This window comes from Felis catus, chromosome A3 (genome assembly GCF_018350175.1).
Source record: "Felis catus isolate Fca126 chromosome A3, F.catus_Fca126_mat1.0, whole genome shotgun sequence".
Taxonomy (NCBI): Eukaryota; Metazoa; Chordata; class Mammalia; order Carnivora; family Felidae; genus Felis; species Felis catus.
In genome coordinates, this window is record NC_058370.1 from 108,990,187 (window position 1) to 109,002,441 (window position 12,255).

Below are 12,255 nucleotides of genomic sequence, written 5' to 3' on the forward strand. Positions count from 1 at the left end.
CAGGAATACTTCCTGCAGGGAATGTAGGGATGCAGGGATACTTCCTGGAGAGGAAGTAGTCCTGAGATTGTTTCGCACTTGGTCTGGTCTGCCTGTGATCCCCCACTCCTCAGACCCCAGGGGTCACCGGAAGAGGACACATCTTTGCGGGAAGGGTGCTAGGGGGAAGATATAATGATCTGTTGTGTTATATTTCCCTTCTAACAGGCTCACTATTTAATGATGCAAAAATGGGAGGTTGGTTAAGCGTCCAACTTCAGCTGAGGTTATGATCTCGTGGTTCGTGAGTTCAAGCCCTGCATTAGGTTCTGTGGTGACAGCTCAGAGTCTGGAGCCTGCTTCGGATTCTGTATCTCCCTCTCCCTCTCTCCCTCCCTCTCTACCCCTCCCCCACTCACATTCTGTCTCTGTCTCTCAAAAATGAATGAATGTTAAAAAATTTTTTTTAAATAAATAAATAAATAAAATCTTAAAAAAAATTTAAAGATGCAAAAAATGGGGTGGCTAGGTGGCTCAGTCGATTAAGCATCTAACTCTTGATTTCAGCCCCATTTGTGGGATAGAGCCCCGAGTCAGGCTCTGTGCTGGGTGTGAAGCCTGCTTAAGAGTCTCTCTCTTCCTCTCTCTTTGCCCCCACTCTGCTTGCTCTCTCTCTTTTTCAAAACAAACAAACAAAACAAGATGCAAAAATAATTCTAGAAACAATAATCTCCCTAGAAAACTAAAAGGAGCAATATATGGCTGGCAAATTTATTCCAAAAAGGAAATAAATAAAAAACGGTTTATTGTATTTAGTAACATATCGTGCTTCATATGTACCAGTTACTGTTCTAAGCACTTCCTGTGTACATAACTTAATTAGTTCTTACAACCACTTTATGAGGTAGGTATTATTATCACCCCCCTTATGTAGATAGGGAAACTGAAGAACAGGGAGGTTAAGTAACTGGCCCCAAGGCCACAGAGGAGGCAGTGACAGAACTGGAGTTGGAACCTGCAGCCTGGTTCTAGAGTCTGTGTTCTCGGCCTTGAGTGGTTTGATATACACATGCCAAAAAGTTGTTTCCACTTTAATCAACTTGATCCAACAGAATATATCTTTTAAGGTCATTCCCTTTTAGGCTCCAATTCTCACTTGCACCTTCTGAAAAGTTTACTGTTGACTTAGGTGTTTGACATATGACTCAGTGTCCTAGGAATGTCTCCCTGGAGCTCTAGATGGCACCACTTAGTTCCTGGGAAACTTACTTGAAGCCACACTTTAGAAAAAATCTATAGACATAAGGGAGAAAACAAATCTCTGAAAAAGGGTTAAAAAGCCCACAACCACTTTATTATTATCACACTCAATAAAATTGATAATAATTCTTAATCTCACCTAATAATACTAGAGTTCAGTTTGCTTTGATTATTTCAAAACTCTCTGTTCACAGTTGCATTTGACTGTAGGTGTCTTAAGTCTTTTCTAGTCTGGAAGAGAATGTCTTCCTTTTCATTTTTATCCGTGTTATTTGTTGGTGAAACTGGGTCATTTGTCCTGCGGAATAACTAGGAAGACTGAGAAATAAGATTTAAGATGTCTTTGTGGCCATAGGTTCTATCCCACTGGGGTTCTTCAGTCAAAAGCCTGGGTTTTAAAGTCACTTGAAATGCTTCTCCATGTGATTATGAAATCCACTTGATACACTGTTGGTTTCATTTGCCTCAGTTTGTGTTTGATGGATAGGCGTTGCCTTTTCTAAAGATGATTTGGTTTTTTAATACTGCAAAATATCTACATGGCTAAAAGTCAAAGTTATAAAAAAATATACACGCAGAGAAGTTTAGCTTCCACGTCTGCCTTCCCCCTCGTTCAAATTGCCATCATTTTGCTTCCTTAGAGATCACGGTTTTTCATGAGTTTTGGCTTTATCCCTCTGTTGTTGTTTCTGTGAACACATCCTTGCAATCCTCCTTCTTTTCTAACCAAACAGACAGCACACTTTTCTTACCCTTCTGACCGTGTATTTCTGGAGGCCATCCTTATTCCTTTTTACAGTGGAGGAGCACTTCTTGTGTGCATATTTCGGGATGTAGTCAACGGGTCCCCTACTGATGGGCGTTCGAATTGTTCTGTCTTTGCTATTACAGATAGTGCTGCAGTGAATAACCGTGAACATACGTCATTTCACAGTTTTGGTAGTTATATTTGGGGTAGGCTCCTAGAACTATGATTTCTGGGTTGAAGGGAAAAGGCTCATGCATGTTTGCTGGACATTGCAAAACTCTTCTCCACAGAGATTGTATAATTTTGAATTCCCATCAACAATGTTGGAGAGTGACTGTTTCCCCAGATACTCACCAATAGAATATACTGTCAAATGTTTGGACTTTTGCTGGTCTGAAAGGTAATGAAAGATAATGAATAGGTTAAATTTACAGTTCTTTTGTTATGTGCAATGGTGAACATATTTTCATTTGCTTTCCACTTTCTGTGAAATGCCTATTCATATCTTTTGCCCATTTTTCTATCAGGCTATCTGGCTTTTTCTTCTCTGAAGTTCTCTGTTAAGGATATTAGCCCTTATTCTGTGATTTATTTTACCAATTATTTCTTCCAATTTTTCACTTGCCTTTTGATTTCACTTAAGATGTTTTTATGTTACCATGGAGCCAAATTTATTCATCTTTCTGGATTTTGCCTCTCCTAGTTTATAAAATACTTCACCCATTTTTTCCTTTGATTTATATTTCATTTTTACATTTAGATCTTTGACTCATTTAGAAATATTCTGGTGTTTAGTGTGAGAAATGGATTAAATTTTCTCTCTTTCCATATGGCTATCCAATTGTATGATATGTGAATTATATCTCAATAAAGCTGTTATTAAAAAAATTATTGGGGCACCTGGGTGGCTCAGTCGGTTAAGCGTCCGACTTCAGCTCAGGTCATGATCTTGCAGTCCGTGAATTCAAGCCCCACGTTGGGCTCTATGCTGACAGCTCGGAGCCTGGAGCCTGCTTCGGATTCTGTGTCTCCCTCTCTCTGTTCCTCCCCTTCTCTCTCTCTCTCTCTCTCTCTCTCTCTCTCTCTCTCTCAAAAGTAAATAAAGATTAAAAAAATTTTTTTAATATATTAAAAAAATTATCTACCTATATAAATGTTTGGAAGGCCATATCTTAACACTTAAACCCTGGTTGACTCAGGATGGTGGGATTATCAATGGTTTCTATTTTCTGTTTTTTCCCTGTATGAACAGATATGCCCTGTTCCACTCTCCTGTACTTAGGAAGACCTTCTTTCTATGTTATAAATTTCAGAAGGCTGGCATATGTACTTCTGAGAAGATATAATCCAGGTCCAATAAATTTTTTTTTAAAGAAGTTTGTCCATAATCCATAAGGGCAGTCAAACAATAAGTATTTGAGTGTCTACCGTGCACACAAAACTGTGCTATTTGCTCGGGGAAATGTCAGAAAAAGTAAAATCATCTGAGTAGACATGTCTAAGAGTCAAGTCCACTAACCTGGAAGGGTGTAGAGGTCATTTAAAAAGCCAAATGAATGGCAGAGACAGGCAAGATGAATAATTCACAGGAAGGAGAGATCTCCATGGGCAGGGATGACCTGGGAAGCTTCAGGGAGGAAGTGTCTTCCAGTTAATCCTTGAAAAATGAATAGGATTTTAGAAAAATGAGTAGGGAGAGAAGAGAGACACATCCAGACAAGGACAGTATTGTGAGTACAAACAAAGGAGAGCCCCTGAGGGTGTTCAGGGGACCAGATAGGCAAGGCTGATCAAAAAGGGTGCTCCTTGAGCATTTGACGCAGTTCACTGTGACCGGGGAGCAAAGCTCTCTGCTCCTGAAATGGGGTGAGGCTGTCTTCAGTCACTGAGACTGGGAGCCTTTCAGAGGATCCAGTTCCACGCAGAACTCTTCCCCAGGGGGTCCCTTTCTGGTGGCAGACTGCTTGCAGATGCCGAAGGAGACCGTCAAGGTTTGGATTTGATTTTGCTCTTGATCATTCCATTCTTGGCTGGCACCCATGACGTGAGGACCTCTGAACCTGCACCCTGTGTTTACAACCTTGTCCTCAGTTACCTGACACCAGTCTCCACGGGAATTAGCAAAAGGCAGCTCCAATTTCAGGGTACATATTTCTATCCGAGGTTGAGCTGTCTGTCTTCTCCCTCCATGGACCTGTACCACATCCTCCTAGAAATAAGTGACCCACCTTCTTGTGGAATGACCTTTACAGGAAGCCTGCCTTCCTGAGTGCAGGACGAGAACTGGGACAATACACGAGGGAGAGACGAGGCTCTTGTGACTTAAATGGGACCCGCATAGCTGGTCAGGAGCCAAGTCATTAATGTGCCTGCTGATTTCCCTTTTGGAGCGATCAGGAGCTGTTTTGCTCACATCTTCCCTCCTCTCTTTTGTGTCTGGCGTCTGCCTAGATGATCAAGATGGTGGTACACAAAGCAGGTACCCCAATACCTCCCTGTAACTATATTTCAGTGTCTCTTTCCTGGGGCAGCCACTCTCACACCTGTCTTCAGGCTGCCCTCTGCCCCCATCTCATTTTCCTTGGAGCTGGTTTTAGCCATGGTTCTACCTACAGAACTTCTTTGTGTCTATCTCAGCTCCAAAGTGTTAACAAACGAACTCAATGAATGTTGAGAGAACATTCATTCTGAGAGAAGACCAAGGGTCCTCTTGGTTCTCTGTTGAGTTCCCTGTGTAGTTCTAGTCATCTCATCCCTGACTTTGTGATTCTGATGTTGGAAATTTCTCAGAAAGCAGGAGATGCTTTTGGGCCAATGGATCATTCAAGTACCCTCATATTACACTGGATACCAAGTTCTCCATTAAGTAAAAACAAAATTATGATGGGCACCTGGGTGACTCAGTCATGGTTTCAGTTCAGGTCATGATCTCACAGTCTGTGGGTTCCAGCCCTGCATGGGACTCAATGCTGATGGTGTGGAGCCTGCTTGGGATCCTCTCCCCCTCTCTCTCTGCCCCTGACCCCCCCTGCTCATATGCATGGTCTCTCTCTCAAAATAAATAAACTTTAAAAAGCGCCACAAAATTATGAAATCATCATGCTCATTAGCAATAAACTGAATCTTGCACACTGGTGATTGGGACCAGTACTATAATCAAGATGATCTGATGCCTGTTTGGTGATATTATTTTATGCTTTCTTCCAGCCTTCATTACAACTAGCCATTGAGGAAAAGTATCCTTCAATTTGATTTTTCTGTGATAGAGTATAGCTTCTGATAAGTCATAGTTTCTCCAAACTGTAGAGTAGTGGTCTTCAAAGTATGATTGGGAAACAGCATCAGCATCACCTGGAAACTCATTAGAAAGGCACAGGTTCAGGCCCCACAGACATATGGAATTCGAAATTCTGAGGTGGTCCCAGCAGGGTGTGTGAGAACAAGCCCACCAGGGAATCCTGATGCTTACTCAAGTCTGAGAACCACCAGTGGAGAGTAACTCACTAACCAATTAATAGTCTGTTATACCTGCTCTAGCTCAGAGCGCTGGTCTGTCCCTTTCCGGGAGGCTTCCCAGAGAAAATAGAATTCTTGTCAATCCTGTCTCTTCCCTAATCAATTTAACTTGTTTTTCCTGGAGTAGTGAGGTGAGGTGGGGAAAAGGGAAACAGCCTTAGAACGGCAAGGAACTTGCTCAGCTCAGCTCAGCTGAGGGCTGCGAGCAGAAGGTGCACCTGGGATTAAGTCCCGCTGAGTTTAAACTGAGCCAAAACAGAGACACAGGCACCCTTCATGCCCATGAGGGCTGCTGGGCCCCACCATCCCGGGAGGAGGTTCCTTACTGATCTGCCCGTCTCTGTTCATCAGTGGTGATAAGAAGAGCTGCATACACATTGTTTATTGGTGTGTGGTGTCTGGTTTTAAAGTAAGTCTTGAACAGGCTTTGCAATCACAGGGATGGTCTACAAGGGTACAGCATTTCTCTTGATTGAGAGGTGATTAATTAGGTATTATATTGGAGTGATTTCTGACCAGAGGAGATGCTTAGAATCCAAATAGTTCCCACAGATGTAGTGTTTCTTGTCAGTATGACTACAGCCGCTGATGAAGCCTAGTAAAATATCAACTACCTCACTGCACTGGCTACTCATGACCCTTCAAGAGAGGTACTATTAGCCTATTTATAGATGGGGAGACCAAGGCTCACATTATTGAGTCAATTGCCTGGGAGAAAGTGACAGAATTGGTGCCTTGACTAAGCAGCCTCAAAAGCCCACACGTTTAACCACCATGAATTTCATGGGCCAGAATCTTCCTTCATTAGTTCTCTATGAAATCTCAGCTTCTCTGCTCAACTCCATTGTCTTGTCTCTCTCTCCCATTTAGTCTCCCTCTTCTTCATTAGTTTGCTGACACTCTTTTCTCCACTCTGACTGAATGCTTTGCGTTTTGGAGGTCTCTGTGGGCTGTTCTATGTCTGATCCATCCATAGTTAACCCTAAAAAATGATCAGAGGCAGAAATTTGTATTAAAAAAGTTGGCGGGTGGGGAGCACCTGGGTGGCTTAGTTGGTTGAGCGTCCGACTTTGGCTCAGGTCATGATCCCGTGATTCGTGAGTTCAAGCCCCTCGTCCGGCTGTCTGCTGACAGCTCAGAGCCTGGAGCCCGCATCGGATTCTGTGTCTCCCTCTCTCTCTCCTCCTCCCCTGCTCACACTCTGTCTCTCTCTCAAAAATAAACAAAGATTAAAAAAAGTTTTTTTAATAAAAGTAAAAAAAATTTTTTTTTGTACTCTCTAGGGCTTAAAAAAATAATAATTTTTGAATAATACTTATTTGCTGAATGTAGGACCAGCAAGTGTATCCCTCGTAGATGCTGATAGCGTTGGGGTGGGTGGATATTGTAAGTAAACCAGAGGTTGTTGGAGCCCCAGAGCAGTAATTCTCAAGTGAGTTTGGACGAGTGGGCCACACCCTGCCAAGGGGTTGCATTTGAATCTGAGCCTGGCTGTGTCAAGTCCTCTCTCCCACACTGATCCTCAATCCCCCAGGGCAGGGGCCGGGACAGCGGTCTTCTCAAGAGGTTCACAGCAATACTTAAGGTTAGGCCAATTTGGGGTGGGGGGTGCCTGGGTGTCTCAGAATCCGAGCTGAGAGTGCTGATCCTTCTTGGGATTCTCTCTCTCCTCCTCTCTCTCTGCCCCTCCCTGGCTCTCGTACGCGCGCGCACTCTCTCTAAATAAATAAATAAATAAATAAATAAATAAGGTTAGGCCAGTTTGGGAAATGCTGGCTGGAAGGAGTAAACTCTGTTTCTTTTATTGCTTCTCCAAATCACCTGTTTCAGAAGCTTCCTCTGGGGATCCTGAGGCTAGATTCCTAGGACCAAACCTTGAGAACACTGCTCTTAGAGTGGATGCCCTCAAACTTGAGAATGTACAGAATCCTCCCAAGGCCCCACACAGACTGTGGGTCCCACTCTCGGGGTTTCTGAACTAGTTGGTCAGGGATGATGTTAAGGAATTTGCATAATTCCCTAGGTGTCACTGATGCTGCTTGCTTGGAGACGGTTGGCCCTCAGCCCAGACTAGAGAGACCCTTCCTTACTTCAAGCTAAGATGTATAACAGTAGTACCATCTGACATGGCCGGGCTGCCTCGTAAATCACCAGGCTTCTGTAGTCCAGAGCTCTGCTCTTGCTAAGGTCCCCCGAATGTTCTATTTGCTATTAAAACCAGGTGTTGGGAACCTCAGGCCCGAGGATTCCAGGACCCAGACACTACTCACAACCCAGACACTAACTTTGTAAATGACCACAAGGAAGTCATTTATCTTTCCCGGGCCAAACGTGCCATCTGGAAGAGATGAAATGAGAGCATAAATTCAAACACATTAATCAAAAATTCGAAGCTCAGGGTACAAATACTGGCTATTACCTTCAGACTCTGGGGAGGTGGAAGATAGTTGCTCCCGGGTCTTGGTTTTTCACTAACTTGTGGGGTGACGTGGACCCAGTGGCCAGGCTTCCATTTCTTATCAGTCAAATGCAGGGATTGGCCTGGGTCGTCTCAAAGGTCACCTGGAGCTGGAGAATTGTGGGATGTCAGTCCCAAGCCCAGCACCTGAGATTAGTTTCATTCCTATGTTCCTCACACAGAGCTTTGTTTCTTCAGGTTGTAACGTAGGTTTGAGGTGCCAAATATTCCCTTTAAAGTATCTGGAATGCTTGAAGCAAGGGGGAGGAAAAAGTACCAGGGCCAGTTAACACAGAACAAAAGCAAGTGAAAACAATAAGTAAAACTCGGCCGTGGACCTCTCTCTGTAGAGTGATCCGACTTATCTCGAGCCCAGCAAAGCCTCAGGGATGCGGGTGAACACAGAACAAAGGGAACCAGGCGATTGGCAGCAGGCGGGTGAGTGAGCAGGCCTTCTCCCTCTCTTTCCATGGGCTGTCCACGTCACAAGGCTCTGAGTCTCACGGCCGGGCCGGAGGAGGAAGGCAGGGCAGACAGCAGAATCCCTATTTCCCCAGAAGGAAACCCTGGCTCTGAGAGGTTATCTGAATTTCCCATGGTCCTCTGGACAGGACTCAGTGTGGGATCAGCTCTTTCATGAAACGAGGAAGGTGAAGAGAACGAGGGTCTCTCTCTGAGCAAACAGCCAGAGGAGTACTTGGATGGCCAGCAGGTCCTCAGTGACCCGAGAAGCCCTGGCTTGCACTCAGGTTGGAGGGAAGTGAAACAAAGACCTAGGTCTGGAACGGAATCTCTGCAAAGTTTGCTGTTTGCTGGTAGCTTGCAAGTTGCATTTAAATGGTCTACTGATTGCTTTAACATTCATTCTCAGGCCTGTTTGTTAAGTTCTTCCATTTGTGAAGGAGGGAGCAATGTCCCAAGGCCACTGTCTAGGTGGGAGCAGAGGCTTTTAGACAACGAAGCCTGGGGGTGGGGGACAGGGGCCTGCTGCCTCATCGGCCTTAATCTGGGGAGCAATTTTTGGTTGTTGAGGAATGATATGACAATCCGGGAGATGTCATTAGAGTACATAAAGTATAAACAGCTATGGAAACTAATTTTTGCAGTGTTTAGGGACTGATAGTAAGGGAGAATATTCAGCCATGATCACTAGAAAGACAACTGGCTCGCAATTGTATTGTAATTGTCTGTTTACTTGCCCACACCCACTCGTCTGTACCCAGACTAGAAGGTACAATTGGGTGGGGCCCATCTTTGTCTTTTTACTGATGTTGTCTCACCTTTATTAGGGCTGGCATTTACTAATTATTTGCTAAATTAAATTACTGAATGCAGTTGATGCGATTACAAATTATTATTGCAGATATTCAAATTATTGAATTACTGATGCAATTGAATTAACTGAAAAATGGCATCTTTGGGATTACTCGGTTTCACCTTAAATCCATTTTGCAACAAAGCAGGGATACTATGTCTAATGAAGGAGTGAATAAATGAGTGAATAAACCAGTGATGAAAACAGTGAACAGAACAGGCAAACAAGAAACAAGAAACAAGCCTCTTGACGTGTCCTGATGGACGGAGGCTCTGGGCATCCCTTGCTCTAGAGCCTTTCGCGCTCTGCAGAGGTCTGTAGTTGTCCAGCCCAATTTTAACAGAGACCAATTTTAATGGATGAGACTGGGATGGTCAGTTTGATTCATACGGGAGCCACTCGGTGCTGTGCCTTGCGGCGCAGGCTGCAACGTGGGATCAGACCCAAGTCGAGCCATGTTTGCCTTCTCAGGACCCCTCCAAGGGCCCCTCCAAGGACAGCTGTCCATGCCACATGTCCCAGGAGCGCATCCTGTTTGGGTCTCACAGGACTGACAGTGTCCCATGTATCAGCTCTTCCCTTGATGTAAGTCATCGCAGGTTCTTTCCCGTGGCATTCTGCTCTGCTCTGTGGACAGTGGGGAGGACCCAGCTAACCTGGTCAAAGGGAATAGCCCTCCAAGAGGTGGGGACTGTCATGGTGTGAATGTCAGACATAACTGAAAGCCAGAGGAGAAGGCGTTTCTGGAAAGATGGGCCACCAATTCCTTCCTTCTATAGGGTAGTTATTTATGTGTTAGATACCAGGCCAGGTGCTGTAGAAGATTAAATACAGACACAGATGGACACACACACACACACACACACACACACACACACTTTTCACCTCCAGAATCTTAAAAATGAGTGGAAGAAACCATACAAATGCATACACAGAAATTATACAAATGCACAGAAATTATAATAGTCAGTATATAAAAACAATCATTTTTTGTTTAATGATTTGTTGATTCCTGTACATAGCCTCTTTTGCCCCTCTTTTCTTCCCATTAACCTTTCTTTCCTCTCTACCTTTATCTGATTGCACTTTCCAGCTAGGTGACTTTATTCAGAATAGCAGTTCCTGGAAGGGTCCTGTGAGTCTGTGAACTATTGCTCCTGGCAATTGAAATACTTAATTTGTCATCTGAAAAAGAGAAGTCAGGACTGCCCTGGAGCTTAGCTAAAAACCATGGGGTTACCTGAGGTCTGGAACTAGGTTGCCAGGAAAGGAGAAGGGAAATGACCCAGTGGGGCCAAGGTCAGCACAAGCTTCCACAAAAGGATGCAGCTTTTTAAAAAATATCTTTTTTTTTTAATGTGTGTGTGTGTGTGTGTGTGTGTGTGAGAGAGAGAGAGAGAGAGAGAGAGAGACAGAGAGAGAGAGACAGAGAGAGAGAATGAGCGAGCATGAGCAGGGGAGGTGCAGAGAGAAGGGGAGACAGAGAATCTGAAACAGCCTCCAGGCCCTGAGCTGTCAGCACAGAGCCTGACGTGGGGCTCAAACTCACGGACTTGGAGACATGACCTGACCCAAAGTTGGATGCTCAACCTACTGAGCCACCCAGGCACCCCAAAGGATGCAGCTTCTTATCACAGCTCTTCTGTAGCTTGACTCTGACTTCAGGAAGTCGTGTTGATTCTTGGAACCTTGGTTTCTTCATTTGCATCATGGCCATAATATCTGTCTATCCACCTCACAGAGTTACCCCGAGGATGAAATGGGTTAACCTACATACACGAACTCCATCCTGAGCATACAACATTGGATGTTGTGGCTGCTCATTTCAATGGGACTCACACTTCCTGGTTCACTGGAAAAGAGGTGAGATTGGCAAGTACCCAACATTCCATTAAACTAGAGAAGTAATCTAGTGATTTCCTCCCAAATCATCCAAGGACTCAAACACTTTTATCAGGCATCAACTCTGGTGTGACGTAAATGGTTTAATTTAATCATCTCAACCACCCCACAAAGGAAGTATTTTCTTCTTCCTTAGGCAGAGGGAGAAATCAAAGCTCAGAAAAGTTGACTATACCATACTTGAGACAACCCAGGGATTCCAACTCAGGTATGTCTGACTCAAGCACAGTCATTTTTCACTGCGTCCCACTGACTCATAGCTTTGATGCATATGGGAATAAAACCTAGGCCTTCCCATTAAGACCCTCTATACTCAAGTAGGCCATGGAGAAATGAGAGAGGAGATGATGGGATCTCTGGAAAAGTTACCTCACCTCAGGACTGTTTTGTGGAGATAGCTGAGGGCTGATGAGAGGCCTGTGTCCACTAAATGGGCATCACCTTTTTGTCCTGTCTGTCTCCAGTATCTACTTTGGATGACCTTGAAGCCAATGGTCCACAGAGCTCATCTTCCTGGCCTCACCTAGGTCTCTGGAAACCACTCAACTGCCCTCCAGCAGTCAGGCCAGATGGACACTGGAGGTGGAACCCGGTTTGGGAACCACTTGAGAGCTGAGCAGGGGTGGGCTGGGCGAGGGGCAGGCTTCACTCTAATTCCCTTTCTCCATGCAGTGCTGCCTCCTCCTTCTGGCCTGCTTTCTGATGTCCCCAAGGCCCTGTCAAGTAGGGAGAGTAGAAGGACAGAGTGGATGTGGCCAATCAGGAAACGACATCCCGTAATCAGGTCATGCAGGCAGTCCCTTGTCTAACCCGGCTGGCTCGGAGCCTTTAGCCTGGGGATCAGTTTTGTAATAGGAAAGCTGACTTCCAGCTAGGCCACTCTGTCTAGATCCTTGTTTGATCTAAACAAGCACAACAGCAGTCTGGCGGGAGAGTGCTGTCTTGCTGGCAGGTCTCCAGAAGGGGGCGTTGCTGTTTCACCAGGGAAGTCAGCAGAGGGGCATCACCCCCCTTCTTGGACTGCTTAGGTGAACCGAGGGTAAGAGCCTGCTGATGGACTTTCCTTGGGTCCAGAGG

General features: G+C 44.8%; 1 long non-coding RNA gene across 1 annotated transcript; it reads right to left on the reverse strand.

Annotated features, from left to right (window-relative positions):
* Positions 1–1,311: 1,311 nt before the first annotated feature.
* LOC123384547 lies at positions 1,312–8,082 on the reverse strand. The gene is made up of 3 exons (XR_006595805.1): positions 7,923–8,082; positions 3,507–3,644; positions 1,312–2,380 (listed from the first exon to the last, which is right to left on the reverse strand). It is a non-coding gene; the product is annotated as an uncharacterized LOC123384547 (long non-coding RNA).
* Between the last annotated feature and the right edge of the window lie 4,173 nt (positions 8,083–12,255).